This window comes from Lolium perenne, chromosome 2 (assembly GCF_019359855.2).
Source record: "Lolium perenne isolate Kyuss_39 chromosome 2, Kyuss_2.0, whole genome shotgun sequence".
NCBI classification, from domain to species: Eukaryota; Viridiplantae; Streptophyta; class Magnoliopsida; order Poales; family Poaceae; genus Lolium; species Lolium perenne.
The window spans coordinates 236,560,953-236,577,397 of record NC_067245.2 but is presented as its reverse complement, the minus strand read 5'-3'; the positions used below and the strand labels follow the sequence as shown (position 1 = coordinate 236,577,397).

Sequence of the window (16,445 nt, the reverse complement as noted above, 5' to 3'; positions counted from 1 at the left end):
ATGGGTGCAAAGCATATGATGCAAGAGCTTAAACATGAGCACAACAATTGCCAAGTATCACATTACCCAAGACATTATAGCAATTTACTACATGTATCATTTTCCAATTCCAACCATATAACAATTTAACGAAGAAGAAACTTCGCCATGAATACTAAAAGCTAAGAACACATGTGTTTATATGCAACAGCGGAGCGTGTCTCTCTCCCACACAAGCATGATGTAATCCAATTTATTCAAACACAAACAAAAATAAAAGCATACAGACGCTCCAAGTAAAGCACATAAGATGTGATGGAATAAAAATATAGTTTCAAGAGAAGGAACCTGATAATGTTGTCGATGAAGAAGGGGATGCCTTGGGCATCCCCAAGCTTAGACGCTTGAGTCTTCTTAATATATGCAGGGGTGAACCACCGGGGCATCCCCAAGCTTAGAGCTTTCACTCTCCTTGATCGTAGTATATCATCCTCCTCTCTTGACCCTTGAAAACTTCCTCGATCCCAAACTCGAAACAACTCATTAGAGGGTTAGTGCACAATAAAAATTAACATATTCAGAGGTGACACAATCATTCTTAACACTTCTGGACATTGCATAATGCTACTGGACATTAATGGATCAAAGAAATTCATCCAACATAGCAAAAGAGGCAATGCGAAATAAAAGGCAGAATCTGTCAAAACAGAACAGTTCGTATTGAAGAATTTTAAAATGGCACCAGACTTGCTCAAATGAAAATGCTCAAATTGAATAAAAGTTGCGTACATATCTGAGGATCATGCACGTAAATTGGCTTAATTTTCTGAGCTACATACAGGGAGGTGGACCCAGATTCGTGACAGCAAAGAAATCTGGAACTGCGCAGTAATCCAAATCTAGTACTTACTTTTCTATCAACGGCTTTACTTGGCACAACAAAACACAAAACTAAGATAAGGAGAGGTTGCTACAGTAGTAAACAACTTCCAAGACACAAATATAAAACAAAGTACTGTAGCAAAATAACACATGGGTTATCTCCCAAGAAGTTCTTTCTTTATAGCCATTAAGATGGGCTCAGCAATTTTAATGATGCACTCGCAAGAAATAGTATTTGGAGCAAAAGAGAGCATCAAGAAGCAAATACAAAACACATTTAAGTCTAACATGCTTCCTATGAAAAGGAATCTCGTGAATAAACAAGTTCATGAAGAGCAAAGTAACAAGCATTGGAAGATAAAACAAGTGTAGCTTCAAAAATTTCAGCACATAGAGAGGCATTTTAGTAACATGAAAATTTCTACAACCATATTTTCCTCTCTCATAATAACTTTCAGTAGCAACATGAGCAAACTCAACAATATAACCATCACATAAAGCATTCTTATCATGAGTCTCATGCATAAAATTATTACTCTCCACATAAGCATAGTTATTCTTATTAATTGTAGTAGGAGCAAATTCAACAAAGTAGCTATCATTATTATTCTCATCATCAAATATAGGAGGTATATTGTAATCATAATCAAATTCATCCTCCATAACAGGTGGTAACAAAAGACTACTATCATTATAATCATCATAAATAGGAGGCAAAGTATCATCAAAGTAAATTTTCTCCTCAATGCTTGGGGGACTAAAAAGATCATGCTCATCAAAACCAGCTTCCCCAAGCTTAGAATTTTTCATATCATTAGCAACAATGGTATTCAAAGTGTTCATACTAACATGTTCCATGGGTTTTTTAATTTTCGCATTAAACCATTCATGTCTTGACTCAGGAAATAGAATAAAAAGCTCACAGATGTTTTCCATTATGCCTTACTAGTGTAAACAAGAAACAAAAAGATGCAATTGCAGGATCTAAAGGAAATAGCTTCGAGTACTTACAGCGCCGGGAAATAGCTTGGTAGCCGAGGTCCGGAGTGTGAGTACCTTTTACCTTTCCTCCCCGGCAACGGCGCCAGAAAAGTGCTTGATGTCTACGTTCCCCCTCCTTTCCTGTAGACAGTGTTGGGCCTCCAAGAGCAGAGGTTTGTAGAACAGCAGCAAGTTTTCCCTTAAGTGGATCACCCAAGGTTTATCGAACTCAGGGAGGAAGAGGTCAAAGATATCCCTCTCATGCAACCCTGCAACCACAAAGCAAGAAGTCTCTTGTGTCCCCAACACACCTAATAGGTGCACTAGTTCGGCGAAGAGATAGTGAAATACAGGTGGTATGAATAAGTATGAGCAGTATGCGGTGCCGGAAAATAGCTTGGCCGGCGTGTAGTTGATGGTGGTAGTATTGCAGAAGAGTAACGCAAAGAAAAACAAGAAACAAGCAGCGATAGCAGTATTTAGGAACAAGGCCTAGGGATTACACTTTCACTAGTGGACACTCTCAACATTGATCACATAACAGAATAGATAAATGCATACTCTACACTTTTGTTGGATGATGAACACATTGCGTAGGATTACACGAACCCTCAATGCCGGAGTTAACAAGCTCCACAATAATGCTCATATTTTAGTAACCTTATAGTGTAAGATAGATCAACAGACTAAACCAAGTACTAACATAGCATGCACACTGTCACCTTCATGCATATGTAGGAGGAATAGATCACATCAATATTATCATAGCAATAGTTAACTTCGCAATCTACAAGAGATCATGATCATAGCATAAACCAAGTACTAACACGGTGCACACACTGTCACCTTTACACACGTGCAGGAGGAATAAAACTACTTTAATAACTTTGCTAGAGTAGCACATAGATAGTAGTGATACAAAACTCATATGAATCTCAATCATGTAAAGCAGCTCATGAGATCATTGTATTGAGGTACATAGGAGAGAGATTAACCACATAGCTACCGGTACAGCCCCGAGCCTCGATGGAGAACTACTCCCTCCTCATGGGAGCAGCAGCGGTGATGAAGATGGCGGTGGAGATGGCAGCGATGTCGATGGAGAAGCCTTCCGGGGGCACTTCCCCGCTCCGGCGGCGTGCCGGAACAGAGACTCCTGTCCCCCAGATCTTGGCCTCGCGATGGCGGCGGCTCTGGAAGGTTTCTGTGGATTTCGTCGAACGTATCAGGGTTTTCGATCCAGGGGCTTTATATAGGCGAAGAGGCGGCGCAGGAGGGTCGAAGGGCTGGCCAAACCATAGGGGGGCGCGGGCCCCCCCTAGGCCGCGCCAGGGTATGGTTTGTTGGGCGTGTGCCCCCCTCTGGTCCCTCTCGTGTGTTCTGGATGCTTCCGGGGATTCTAAGATCTTTGGCGTTGATTTCGTCCGATTCGAGAATATTTCGTTACTAGGATTTCTGAAACCAAAAACAGCAGAAAATGTGAATCGGCACTTCGGCATCTTGTTAATAGGTTAGTTCCAGAAAATGCACGAATATGACATAAAGTGTGCATAAAACATGTAGATAACATCAATAATGTGGCATGGAACATAAGAAATTATCGATACGTCGGAGACGTATCAGTTATCCATAACACATTCAATAATTTTCATAGGTATTTTATATGGTATCACTTCCTCACCTGGCGCCTTATCCACTACCGTTGCAGTAGTAGTAGATTTCCCAAATAGAAATTGAAGAGAAGATCTCTCCATAATGACTTATAGCAGCAGGCAGAAATAAAATCAGTACAAACAGTAAAGGTTTTCCTTACCAATTCCACTTACCAATAGCGCTTCACTCCCCGGCAACGGCGCCAGAAAATATTCTTGATGACCCACAAGTATAGGGGGTGTATCGTAGTATCTTCAATAAGTAAGAATGTCGATCCCAACGAGGAGCAGAAGGTGTTGACAAGCAGTTTCGATAAAGGATTCACTGTAAATGCTCACAGACAAGTATTCAGGGGTTTTGATGTAACATATGAATAAAGTACAAGTAAGTAAAATGCGAGAGAAATAATTGCAGCGAGTGGCCCAATCCTTTTTAGCACAAAGGACAAGCCGGTTTGTTTACTTATAATGACCAAACGTTCTTGAGGACACACGGGATTTTAGTCTAGTGCTTTCGCTACATACAGCTGATTAATCTTCATTGTTTTGATAAGTGTTGTGTGGGTGAACCTATGCTAATGTACCGCCCTTCCTAGGACTAATACATACTTGTGATTATACCCCTTGCAAGCATCCGCAACTACAAGAAAGTAATTAAGATAAATCTAACCACAGCCTTAAACTCTGAGATCCTGCGATCCCTCCCGCATCGATATACCAACGGGGCTCAGTTTCATCACTCCGGCAACCCCGCAATTGGCAAACGAGTACAAGATGTATTCCCCTAGGCCCATAAATGGTGAAGTATCGTGTAGTCGATGTTCACACGACACCACTAGAAGAATGACACCACAACTTAAATATCATAACATTGAATATTACTCAACCATAATTCACTACTAACATTTAGACTTCACCCATGTCCTCAAGAACTAAACGAACTACTCACGAGACATCATATGGAACATGATCAGAGGTGATATGATAATGAATAACAATCTGAACATAAACCTTGGTTCAACGGTTTCACTCAATAGCATCAATAACAAGTAGAAATCAACACTGGGAGAGTTTCCCCTATCAAACAATCAAGATCAAACCCAAATTGCTACAGCGGTGACGAGGTGCTGCGGTGGAGATGGCGGTGATGATGATGAAGATGATGGTGATGGCGATGGAGATGATGTCCAGCTCGATGGCGGTGACGATGGCGTCGATTTCCCCCTCCGGGAGGGAATTTCCCCGGCGGATTCCTGCCCGCCGGAGAACTCTTTTCTCTCTGGTGTTCTCCGCCCCACAGAGGCGGCTGTGGCTCTTCGCGACGTACCCTCTGGAGCTTAGGTTTTCGGGACGAAGGGTTTCGCGAAGAAAAGGAGGCGAAAGGGGCTGTGGGGACCCCACACCACAAGGTGGCGCGGCCAGGCCATGGGCCGCGCCGCCCTATGGTCTGGGCCCACCTTGGGTCCAACTGGCTCCCCCTTCTGGCTTCCTTCGTCATCTGGAAAAATAGGATTTTTGGTATAATTTCCTTCCGCAGTTGATCTTCCGAAATATTGCGTTCTGACGGTGCTTTTTCTAGCAGAATCCTGGCTCCAGTGCTCGATCCTCCAATAATCATGAAATATGCAAAATAGATGAAATAACATAAGTATTGTGTCCCAATATGAAATATATCAATGAATAATAGCAAATTATGATATAAAATAGTGATGCAAATTGGACGTATCACCGACCACATGTGTGGGCCCCCCAGGGCTCCTCTCTGGCGGCTCTCGGGTGTTCTGGAAGCTTCGTGGAATTCTAAGATGCTGGGCGTTGATTTCGTCCGATTCCGAGAATATTTCCTTACTAGGATTTCTGAAACCAAAAACAGCAGAAAACAAAGAATCGGCCCTTCGGCATCTCGTCAATAGGTTAGTTCCGGAAAACGCATCAAAACGATATAAAGTGTGAACAAAACATGTAGGTGTTGTCATAAAACTAGCATGGAACATAAGAAATTATAGATACGTTTGAGACGTATCAAGCATCCCCAAGCTTAGTTCCTGCTCGCCCTCGAGTAGGTAAACGATAACAAGAATAATTTCTTAAGTGACATGCTACCAACATAATCTTGATCATACTATTGTAAAGCATATGAGATAAATGAAGTGATTCAAAGCAATGGTAAAGACAATGAGTAAACAACTGAACCATATAACAAAGACTTTTCATGAATAGTACTTTCAAGACAAGCATCAATAAGTCTTGCATAAGAGTTAACTCATAAAGCAATAATTTCAAGGTAGAAGGCATTGAAGCAACACAAAGGATGATTAAGTTTCAGCAATTGCTTTCAACTTGTAACATGTATATCTCATGGATAGTTGTCAACATAAAGCAATATAACAAGTGCAATAGGTAAACATGTAAGAATCAATGCACACAGTTGACACAAGTGTTTGCTTCTAAGATAGAAAGAAGTGGGTAAACTGACTCAACATAAAGTAAAAGAAAGGCCCTTCGCAGAGGGAAGCATGGATTACTATTTTTGTGCTAGAGCTTTTCATTTTGAAAACATAGAAACAATTTTGTCAATGGTAGTAATAATTCATATGTGTTATGTATAAGACATCCTATAAGTTGCAAGCCTCATGCATAGAATACTAATAGTGCCTCCACCTTGTCCTAATTAGCTTGGATTAACACGGATAATGGACTCCTCTTTTAATGCTTAAGCATTCAACAACAGATAATATTCTCATAAGAGATTGAGGATTTGTGTCCAAACTGAAACTTCCACCATGATTCATGGCTTTAGTTAGCGGCCCAATGTTCTTCTCTAACAATATGCATACTCAAACCATTTGATCATGAAAATCGCCCTTACTTCAGACAAGATGAACATGCATAGCAACTCACATGATATTCAACAAAGGTGTAAAAGTTGATGGCGTCCCCAGAAACATGGTTACCGCTCAACAAGCAACTTATAAGAAATAAGATACATAGCTACATATTCAATACCACAATAGTTTTTAAGGCTATTTTCCCATGAGCTATATATTGTAAAGGCAAAGAATAGAATTTTAAAGGGTAGCACTCAAGTAATGTACTTTGGAATGGCAGAGAAATACCATGTAGTAGGTAGGTATGGTGGACACAAATGGCATAGTTTTTGGCTCAAGGATTTGGATGCACGAGAAGAATTCCTCTCAATACAAGGCTAGGCTAGCAAGGTTGTTTGAAGCAAACTCAAGTATAAAAGGTGCAGCAAAGCTCACATATGAACATATTGTAGGTATTATAAGACTTTACATCGTCTTCCTTATTGTTCAAACACCTTAACCAGAAAATATCTAGACTCAGAGAGACCAATCATGCAAACCAAATTTTAACAAGCTCTATGTAGTTCTTCATTAATAGGTGCAAAGTACATGATGCAAGAGCTTAAACATGATCTATATGAGCACAACAATTGCCAAGTATCAAATTATTCAAGACATTATACCAATTACCACATGCAGCATTTTCTGTTTCCAACCAAATAACAATGAACGAAGTAGTTCAACCTTCGCCATGAACATTAAGAGTAAAGCTAAGAACACATGTGTTCATACGCAACAGCGGAGCGTGTCTCTCTCCCTCACAATCATGAATTTATTCAGAGAATGAAAATAACAAAATGAAAATAAAAGCACACAGACGCTCCAAGTAAAGTACATAAGATGTGACCGAATAAAAATATAGTTTCAAGAGAAGAAACCTGATAAATTGTTGATGAAGAAGGGGATGCCTTGGACATCCCCAAGCTTAGACGCTTGAGTCTTCTTGAAATATGCAGGGATGAACCACGGGGGCATCCCCAAGATTAGGCTTTTCACTCTTCTTGATCATATATCATCCTCCTCTCTTGACCCTTGAAAACTTCCTCCACACCAAACTCGAAACAAACTTATTAGAGTGTTAGTGCATAATCAAAATTTCACATGTTCAGAGGTGACACAATCATTCTTAACACTTCTGGACATTGCCCAAAGCTACTGGAAGTCAATGGAACAAAGAAATCCATCCAACACAGCAAAAGAGGCAATGCGAAATAAAAGGCAGAATCTGTCAAAACAGAACAGTACGCAAAGACGGATTTTTAAGAGGCACTGGACTTGCTCAGATGAAAATGCTCAAATTGAATGAAAGTTGCGTACATATCTGAGGATCACGCACGTAAATTGGCAGATTTTTCTGAGTTACCTACAGAGAACCCTGCCCAAATTCGTGATAGATAGAAATCTGTTTCTGCGCAGTAATCCAAATCTAGTATCAACATTACTATCAAAGACTTTACTTGGCACAACAATGCAATAAAATAAGATAAGGAGAGGTTGCTACAGTAGTAACAACTTCCAAGACACAAATATAAAACAAAAGTACTGTAGTAAAATAAACACATGGGTTATCTCCCAAGAAGTTCTTTCTTTATAGCCATTAAGATGGGCTCAGCAGTTTTAATGATGCACTCGCAAGAAATAAGAGTTGAAGCAAAAGAGAGCATCAAGAAGCAAATTCAAAACAAATTTAAGCCTAACCCACTTCCTATGAAAAGGAATCTTGTAAATAAACAAGTCATGTAGGCATAATGCAACAAGCATAGGAAAACTAGACAAGCGCAACTTCAAGATTTTCAGCATATAGAGAGGTATTTTAGTAACATGAAAACTTCTACAACCATATTTTCCTCTCTCATAATAACTTTCAGAGGCATCATGAACAAACTCAACAATATAAGTATCACATAAAACATTCTTATCATGAGCTATATGCATAAAATTATTACTCTCCACATAAGCATAATCAATTTTATTAGTTGTAGTGGGAGAAAATTCAATAAAGTAGCTATCATTATTATTCTCATCATCAAATATAGGAGGTATAGTATCATCATAATAAACTTTATCCTCCATAGTAGGCGGCACCAAAAGACCACTATCATTATAATCATCATATATGGGAGGCATATCATAACCAACATAAACTTTCTCCTCAATACCCGGAGGACTAAAGAGATCATTTTCATCAAAACCGACCTCCCCAAGCTTAGAACTTTCTATAGCATTAGCAACAATAGTGTTCAAAGCATTCATACTGATAACATTCCCATTAGCATGCATATAAAGTTCCATGGGTTTTTTAATTCTCTCTTCAAACACATCATGTCCTAATTCAAGATAAAGTTCATAAAGATCTCTCATTTTATTGTTGTTTTCCATTAAGCCTAACTAGTGTAAACAAGAAACAAAAAGATGCAATTGCAGGATCTAAAGGAAATAGCTTCGAGCACACACACAACGGCAACAGAAAAGTACTTAGTTACCTGGGACCGAAGTATGAGTGCCTTTTACCTTTCCTCCCCGGCAACGGCGCCAGAAAAGTGCTTGATGTCTACGGGTGCTTCTATTCTTGTAGACAGTGTTGGGCCTCCAAGAGCAGAGGTTTGTAGAACAGCAGCAAGTTTCCCTTAAGTGGATCACCCAAGGTTTATCGAACTCAGGGAGGAAGAGGTCAAAGATATCCCTCTCAAGCAACCCTACAATCACGATACAAGAAGTCTCTTGTGTCCCCAATACACCTAATACACTTGTCAGATATATAGGTGCACTAGTTCGGCGAAGAGATAGTGAAATACAAGTGGTATGAATGAATATGAGCAGTAGTAACGGCGCCAAAAAAGTGCTTGCTGGCGTGCAGTTGATGGTACTAATATTGCAGGAAGTAAAGATGCAGTAAACAAACATGTAGCAGAACAGGAAGTAAGCGGTGTTTGCAGTATTTGGAAACAAGGCCTAGGGATTGATCACATAATAAATAAGTTCTCTTTCTTTGTGCTACATATACTCTTGTTTGATAATGAACACCATTCGTTGTGTAGGGCTACAAGAGCTCCCTCAAGCCGGAGTTAACAAGCGCCACAACATTCGGCATTCATATTTAAGTAACCTTTAGAGCATAATAGATCTTTGCAATTTAAACTGAGTACTAACATAGCATACACACTGTCACCTTTACACTATGAAGGGGGAATATATCACATCAATACTATCATAGTAATAATTAACTCTATAACCTACAAGAGATTATGATCATAACCTACGCCAAGTACTACACGATACACACACTGTCACCATTACACCGTGAAGGAGGAATAGACTACTTTAATAACATCACAAGAGTAGCCCAAAGACTAATAGTGATACAAAGCTCATATGAATCTCAATCATGTAAGGCAGCTCATGAGATCATTGTATTGAAGTACATAGGAGAGAGATTAACCACATAGCTACCGGTACAGTCCTTAGCCTCGATGGAGAACTACTCCCTCCTCATGGGAGACAGCAGCGGTGATGAAGATGGCGGTGGTGTCGATGGAGATGCCTTCCGGGGGCACTTCCCCGTCCCGGCGGCGTGCCGGAACAGAGACTTCTGTCCCCCAGATCTTGGCTTCGCGATGGCGGCGGCTCTGGAAGGTTTCTCGTACCGTGGCTTTTTCGTATCGAAGATTTAGGTCAGGGACCTTTATATAGGCGAAGAGGCGGAGTCGGAGGGGGTACGGAGCCACCACACAATAGGGCGGCGCGGCCAGGGCCTGGGCCGCGCCGGCCACATGTGTGGGCCCCCCAGGGCTCCCTTCTGGCGGCTCTCGGGTGTTCTGGAAGCTTCGTGGAATTCTAAGATGCTGGGCGTTGATTTCGTCCGATTCCGAGAATATTTCCTTACTAGGATTTCTGAAACCAAAAACAGCAGAAAACAGCAACTGGCCCTTCGGCATCTCGTCAATAGGTTAGTTCCGGAAAATGCATCAAAACGATATAAAGTGTGAACAAAAAATGTAGGTATTGTCATAAAACTAGCATGAAACATAAGAAATTATAGAAACGTTTGAGACGTATCAATCAGCACCATCAGCTGCTATTCCATAAGTTAGCATCCGCATTGCTGCAGTCATCTTTTGCAATGGATGCAACCCAAGAAGTCCACAAGCACTCCTTTTTTTGCGTGAAATAACCATCATAATCATGTTCAAGTATAGTATCGGCTATGCGCTTAAACAAAGTACTAGACATCTTAAACCTGTGCGTAAAGAAGTAAATGAGATAGGGAGGTGAAAATAGGAAAAAACAGAGAGTTATGGAGTATTGCGAACCTTCGCCGAAAAAAGTGTTCGGGATAGCGAGGATTTTCTCTGAAGTAGTCATTCCAGAGGAGAACAAATCCGACATCTCTTGCTCGGTCAATTGTCTGACGCCCATGCTTGGAACCGCCATGGCGTCGAGCGTTCCTCTTCTCTTCCTGCTCACGCTCTCCAAATGCTGCAAGAATGAGTTCGTCGTCGTCAGATGAAGACGACGACGAATTCATGAGCATATCCAACGAGGAAAATTCTCCATTCATCATTTTGTTATGTGGTAGAGGACAGAGGAATTCAAGAGAGAGATGAGAGAAGGCACAGCAAGGAGTGCTGGATGAAAGGTGGGAGGGGTGGTATATATGGACCTGAGAATATAGCCGTTGAAAATATAGCCGTTTGAAATATTACTAAATTATAGGAGAGGGAATTTAGACGTCCTAGATATAGACGTTCTACTGAAAAATTAAGATCATCTAAAAGAGGCAGAAAACCAAAACTGATCATGGGTGCATATGCACCCTGTATGTATAAAACATATTTTAAAAGTAAAAAATTTAGGAATTTTTTTTAGCATGTAGAGGAATACGTATGAGTACACGTAAAGTTTCACATAAAACCGACAATTTTGTACCCTGTGTAAAAAGATAATTAATGCCTCGAGAAATAGACTATTTTAACACCAAAAATTTGTGTTTTTAGTACAAGGCATAAAACATATGGGTTTTTGCTGAAACAACTTTGTGAAGATGTAACATGTCAAGGTATACATAACATGAGGCATTTTTATTTGTATTTTTTAACATTTAGAAATATATTTAATATGCATTTCAAATAAAGGGTGCATATGTACCCGGGTGCAGAAACACCCTATTTTAAAAGAGGACCACATTTAGAGTAACCACTAGAGATTCTCTAAGAAACAAAAAAAAGCCCGCTACGGTCACAAAATGTCCTTATTGCAAAAAGGCCCGCGTACGGAAATGATCAGTTTTCTCGAGAGAAAATGGAGGAATCGTTCTAGATTGATCCCTCGAGTGTTTGTTTTTTCTTTGATTAAACAACTATGCTAATCAACTCTGTTGCTACTTCTACATGCATCAGTTGAACAAGAGAAACAGCATGTGGGTGTTGCCATCAGAAAAATCACGAAGAGATGCAAGTATAAGAAACGGCGATGCGGCGCTCCATGTCACAGGCGACTGCAGCGGCACCCACAACCAAGACCATCCGGCGTCTGTGGCGATGCATGGACAAGTTCGTCCAGTTCGACTCCTAACGCGGAGGCCCAGCGGTGCGGACGACGCGCTCCAGCCTGAAGCGATGGCGCCATGCACGCGTGCTTCACACCGGGCGGTGCTAGTGGCCGCGGCCGCGACCCTCCCGCAGCGGAGGAGGCTTCCTCGTGGCAGTTCCAGCGACCTCCAGAATGTCCTGCTCTCCGGCTCGGCCCCCGGACGGCACAAGCGAGGAGTTACCTTGCGCCGGAACTCAGCCTAGCGAGAGTCCTCCAGCCGTGGTGACAGCGGACAGCAACTCGGCGCGGGTGCTCATGCCTGGCGGCAGCCAAGGACCTGTGCGGTGCTGCTCGGTCCCTTGGTCAGTGGCGGCTCGACACAAGGCCTGGCCGGGGGTGACGCCCCACCACGGCGGCCGAACGTGAGGCACGGCCAAGTCGACGTGCTCACCACGGCGGTTATTCCAAAGGAATTAGTAACTACACAGGATAAGAAAATTGGGACATTGGTGATTTTGCATCAATGCCCTTGGGTACTATGCAAAGCCTGCCTAAGTCCACGTGTTTCAACCCACGGGCTTACTAAAATTACATTATAGTAAAGCGATGGGACTTGTTGGACTTAACACAACACTTCGATCATTAGGTTATTATTATTTGCAAAGGTTGAGAGAAAATATACATGATAAACTATAAGATCCAGCTGAATTGCATCATTTTACACATGTAAAATGGTGTTTGTATTACATGAGTAATACTGTTGCAAAGCAATGTGTTGACTCCATCATTTTATAGAATATAGAATTTGCTTGCAAATTTGGAAAATATCAGGTAGCACAGTGTATGCCACTTGCATAACTATGTCAATTTATACTTATGAATTAGAAGGTAATTGATAAGTTGCATCTACTACTTAACTGTAGATTATGTACCCTTACCTTAAAGTTTAAATTATGTCATTATGATATAATGACTCCTTTAATTTTGCACATAACTTATAGATTGCATGATGGCAACGAATTTATTTCGTTCACGACTGCGAGGTCTACACCGCCATGTGGTGATTACCTTTAATGTGTTTTAGTTAACACAAGGTTGGAAAAGCTCCATAAGAGTGAGGTCTACACTACTTAGTAGTGATTATCTCTATGTGTTTCAAGCAAAAGTGAAGGAACCATAGTTATGGCATGGCATCATAGCAACAAAATAATTTTCGTTTGCAACTATGATGTCTACATCGTTGGTGGCTACCTTGATGATGTTTTCCCAAATACTTGGCAACTTCATAGGATTTGTCGTTGGTTGTGACTTTAGTGTCACACACTTCCATCAGAAGTGGAATCCAAGACATTGGTAGCGGTAACATCGCATGATATGTGATACGTCTCCAACGTACCTATAATTTCTGATGTTCCATGCTTATTTTATGACAATACTTACATGTTTTGCTTGCACTTTATAATGTTTTTATGCATTTTCCGGAACTAACCTATTAACAAGATGCCGAAGTGCCAGTTCCTGTTTTCTACTGTTTTTGGTTCCAGAAAGGCTGTTCGGGCAATATTCTCGGAATTCGACGAAACGAAGACCAAACATCATAATTCACCGAGACGGACCAGGACACCGAAGGGGAGTCAGAGGGGAGGCCTGGGGCCCCCACACCATAGGGCCGCGCGGGCAGGCCCCTGGCCGCGCCGGCCTATGGGGAGGGCGCCCTGGTGCCCCTCCTGCGCCGCCTCTTCGCCTATATAAGCCCTTTCGACTTAAAAACGCGATACCGATTGACGAAACTCCAGAAAGACTCCAGGGGCGCCGCCACCATCGCGAAACTCCAATTCGGGGGACAGAAGTCTCTGTTCTGGCACCCTGCCGGGACGGGGAAGTGCCCCCGGAAGCCATCTCCATCGACGCCACCGTCTCCATCATGCTCCGTGAGTAGTTCCCCCATGGACTACGGGTTCTAGCTGTAGCTAGTTGGTACTCTCTCCCCTATGTACTTCAATACAATGATCTCATGAGCTGCCTTACATGATTGAGGTTCATCTGATGTAATCGGTGTTGTGTTTGTTGGGATCCGATGGATTGTTACATTATGATTAGTCTATCTATAAAGTTTGTGAAGTTATTGTTGCTGCAATCTTGTTGTGTTTAATGCTTGTCACTAGGGCCCGAGTGGCATGATCTTAGATTTAAGCTCTATACTTATTGCTTAGATTGTATCTACAAGTTGTATGCACATGTCTATGTCCGGAACCAAAGGCCCCAAAGTGACAGAAATTGGGACAACTGGAGGGGAAGGCTTAGATATGAGGATCACATGTTTTCACTGAGTGTTAATGCTTTGCTCCGGTGCTCTATTAAAAGGAGTGCCTTAATTTCCAGTAGATTCCCTAGAGGCCCGGCTGCCACCGGCTGGTAGGACAGAAGATGTTGTACAAGTTTCTCATTGCGAGCACGTATGACTATATATGGAAAACATGCCTACATAATTAATAATCTTGATGTTCTGTCTTAATGCTATTTCAATCCTATCAATTTCCCAACTGTAATTTGTTCACCCAACACTTGTTATTGGAGAGTTACCACTAGTGTAGATAGCTGGGAACCCCGGTCCATCTCTCATCATCATATACTCGTTCTACATGACATTGGAAGTAGTATCAACTATTTTCCGGTGCCATTGCTCTCATATTACTGCTACTGCTGCTGTGTTACTGTTACTATTGCTCTCATATTACTGCTGCTTTCACATCACCCCTGTTACTAGTGCTTTTCCAGGTGCAGCTGAATTGACAACTCAGTTGTTAAGGCTTATAAGTATTCTTTACCTCCCCTTGTGTCGAATCAATAAATTTGGGTTTTACTTCCCTCGAAGACTGTTGCGATCCCCTATACTTGAGGGTTATCAAGACTATTTTCTGGCGCCGTTGTCGGGGAGGCATAGCTCTACTCATAAGTTCACCTGGGGAGTACACTCTACCTCTCTCTCTGTTTTATTTTATTTTGTTTTACTTAGTTTACTTCTGTCTAGTTTATTTGTGCTTAGTTTATTTCTGTCTAGTATTATTTTGCTTAGTTTACTTTTGTTTAGTTTCTTTTTGTCTTGTTTTATTTTTCCTATATACCCGAAAATCCATAAAAATTTGAAAAACCGAAAAATTAAAAACTGTTGCTATGGGAGAACCTACAACTTATTTGGAACTTACTGAATTATATAATAATTATAGAGAATCAAGAACAGGAAAAATTATGAGTGCTGTGATAGAAAAACTGAATACAATTGCTAAAATCTTGCTTAAACGCCATGATATAAACTGTTGCTCTCAACAGGATACTAAACATCTTAAATTTCAATGTGGCTTTAGTGAGGAAGTTTTAATTAAGAACTATAATTGGAATAACTATATTCATTTTGGGTTCGAAGAGGTAGAACAATTTGTCATATTTATGGGAGCCTCTGAGATAGAATCCTTCATTGCTAAAAATTATGAAACTTGTGTTGTTTGTAAGGACCTTAAAGATTATGTCTCTTCTATCCTTAATTTTTGTATAGAAAGTTACAGCAATAATCCTTATATCATTGATTATAAAGAGAGACTCATTAATGCACAAGAATGCACTCACAATTTGCAGGAACCAGTGGAAGAAGAAATTGATGAACCTGAAAGCTCATTGGATGAAAAAAAGGAGGAAATTGATGAACCTGAAAGCTCATTGGATGAAAAAGAAGTGGAGAGTGATGAACAAAAGGAGGAATAATGGATTAGCTACCCATGCCAACCTTCTAATGAGAGTAACTCTTTATCTCTTACACTATTTGATTGTCCTCCATGCTTACCAAAGGAGGATGAATGTTATGTTCTTGTGGATTCTCTTGAAATATTTCCTATGAGTAAAACTTGTGAGAATAATTATGCTACTTTGATAAATCTTATGATAATGATTTGTTTATGCCTGATGTCGAAATGCATGGTACTAAAGAGTTTTGCTTAGCAAATGTTTATGATAAATCTCTAGATGATGGTCCTATGTTACTTGATAAATTTAATTGTACTACTAATGAAAATGGGATTGGAGAGTTTTTGACTTTATCTATGAGTCCCATATCTTTTGAGATTGATCAATCATCTTGTTATATTATTGATAAAAGTGGGTTTGAAAGTTTTGATCCCACTATTTTTGAGCTTGATAAAAAATATGTGTTTATGGATCATGAAAAGCATGCTTCATGTGATAGTTATGTTGTTGAGTTTGTTCATGAAGCTACTGAAAATTATTATGAGAGAGGAAAATATGGTTGTAGAAATTTTCATGATACTAAAACACCTCTCTATATGCTGAAAATTTTGAAGATGCTCTTGTTTTATCTTGCTATGATTGTCACTTTGTTCTTCATGAATTTATTTGTATACAAGATTCCTATGCATAGGAAGTGGGTTAGACTTAAATGTGTTTTTAATTTGCTTTTTGATGCTCTCTTTTGCTTCACCTCTTATTTCTTGCGAGTGCATCATTAAAATTGCTGAGCCCATCTTAATGGCTATAAAGAAAGAAC

The 16,445-nt window shown here is 40.6% G+C and overlaps 1 pseudogene; it reads right to left on the bottom strand.

Moving 5' to 3' along the window:
* LOC139835764 (uncharacterized) overlaps positions 1-10,886 on the bottom strand; it is a 38,090-nt pseudogene extending 27,204 nt beyond the window's left edge.
* Between the last annotated feature and the right edge of the window lie 5,559 nt (positions 10,887-16,445).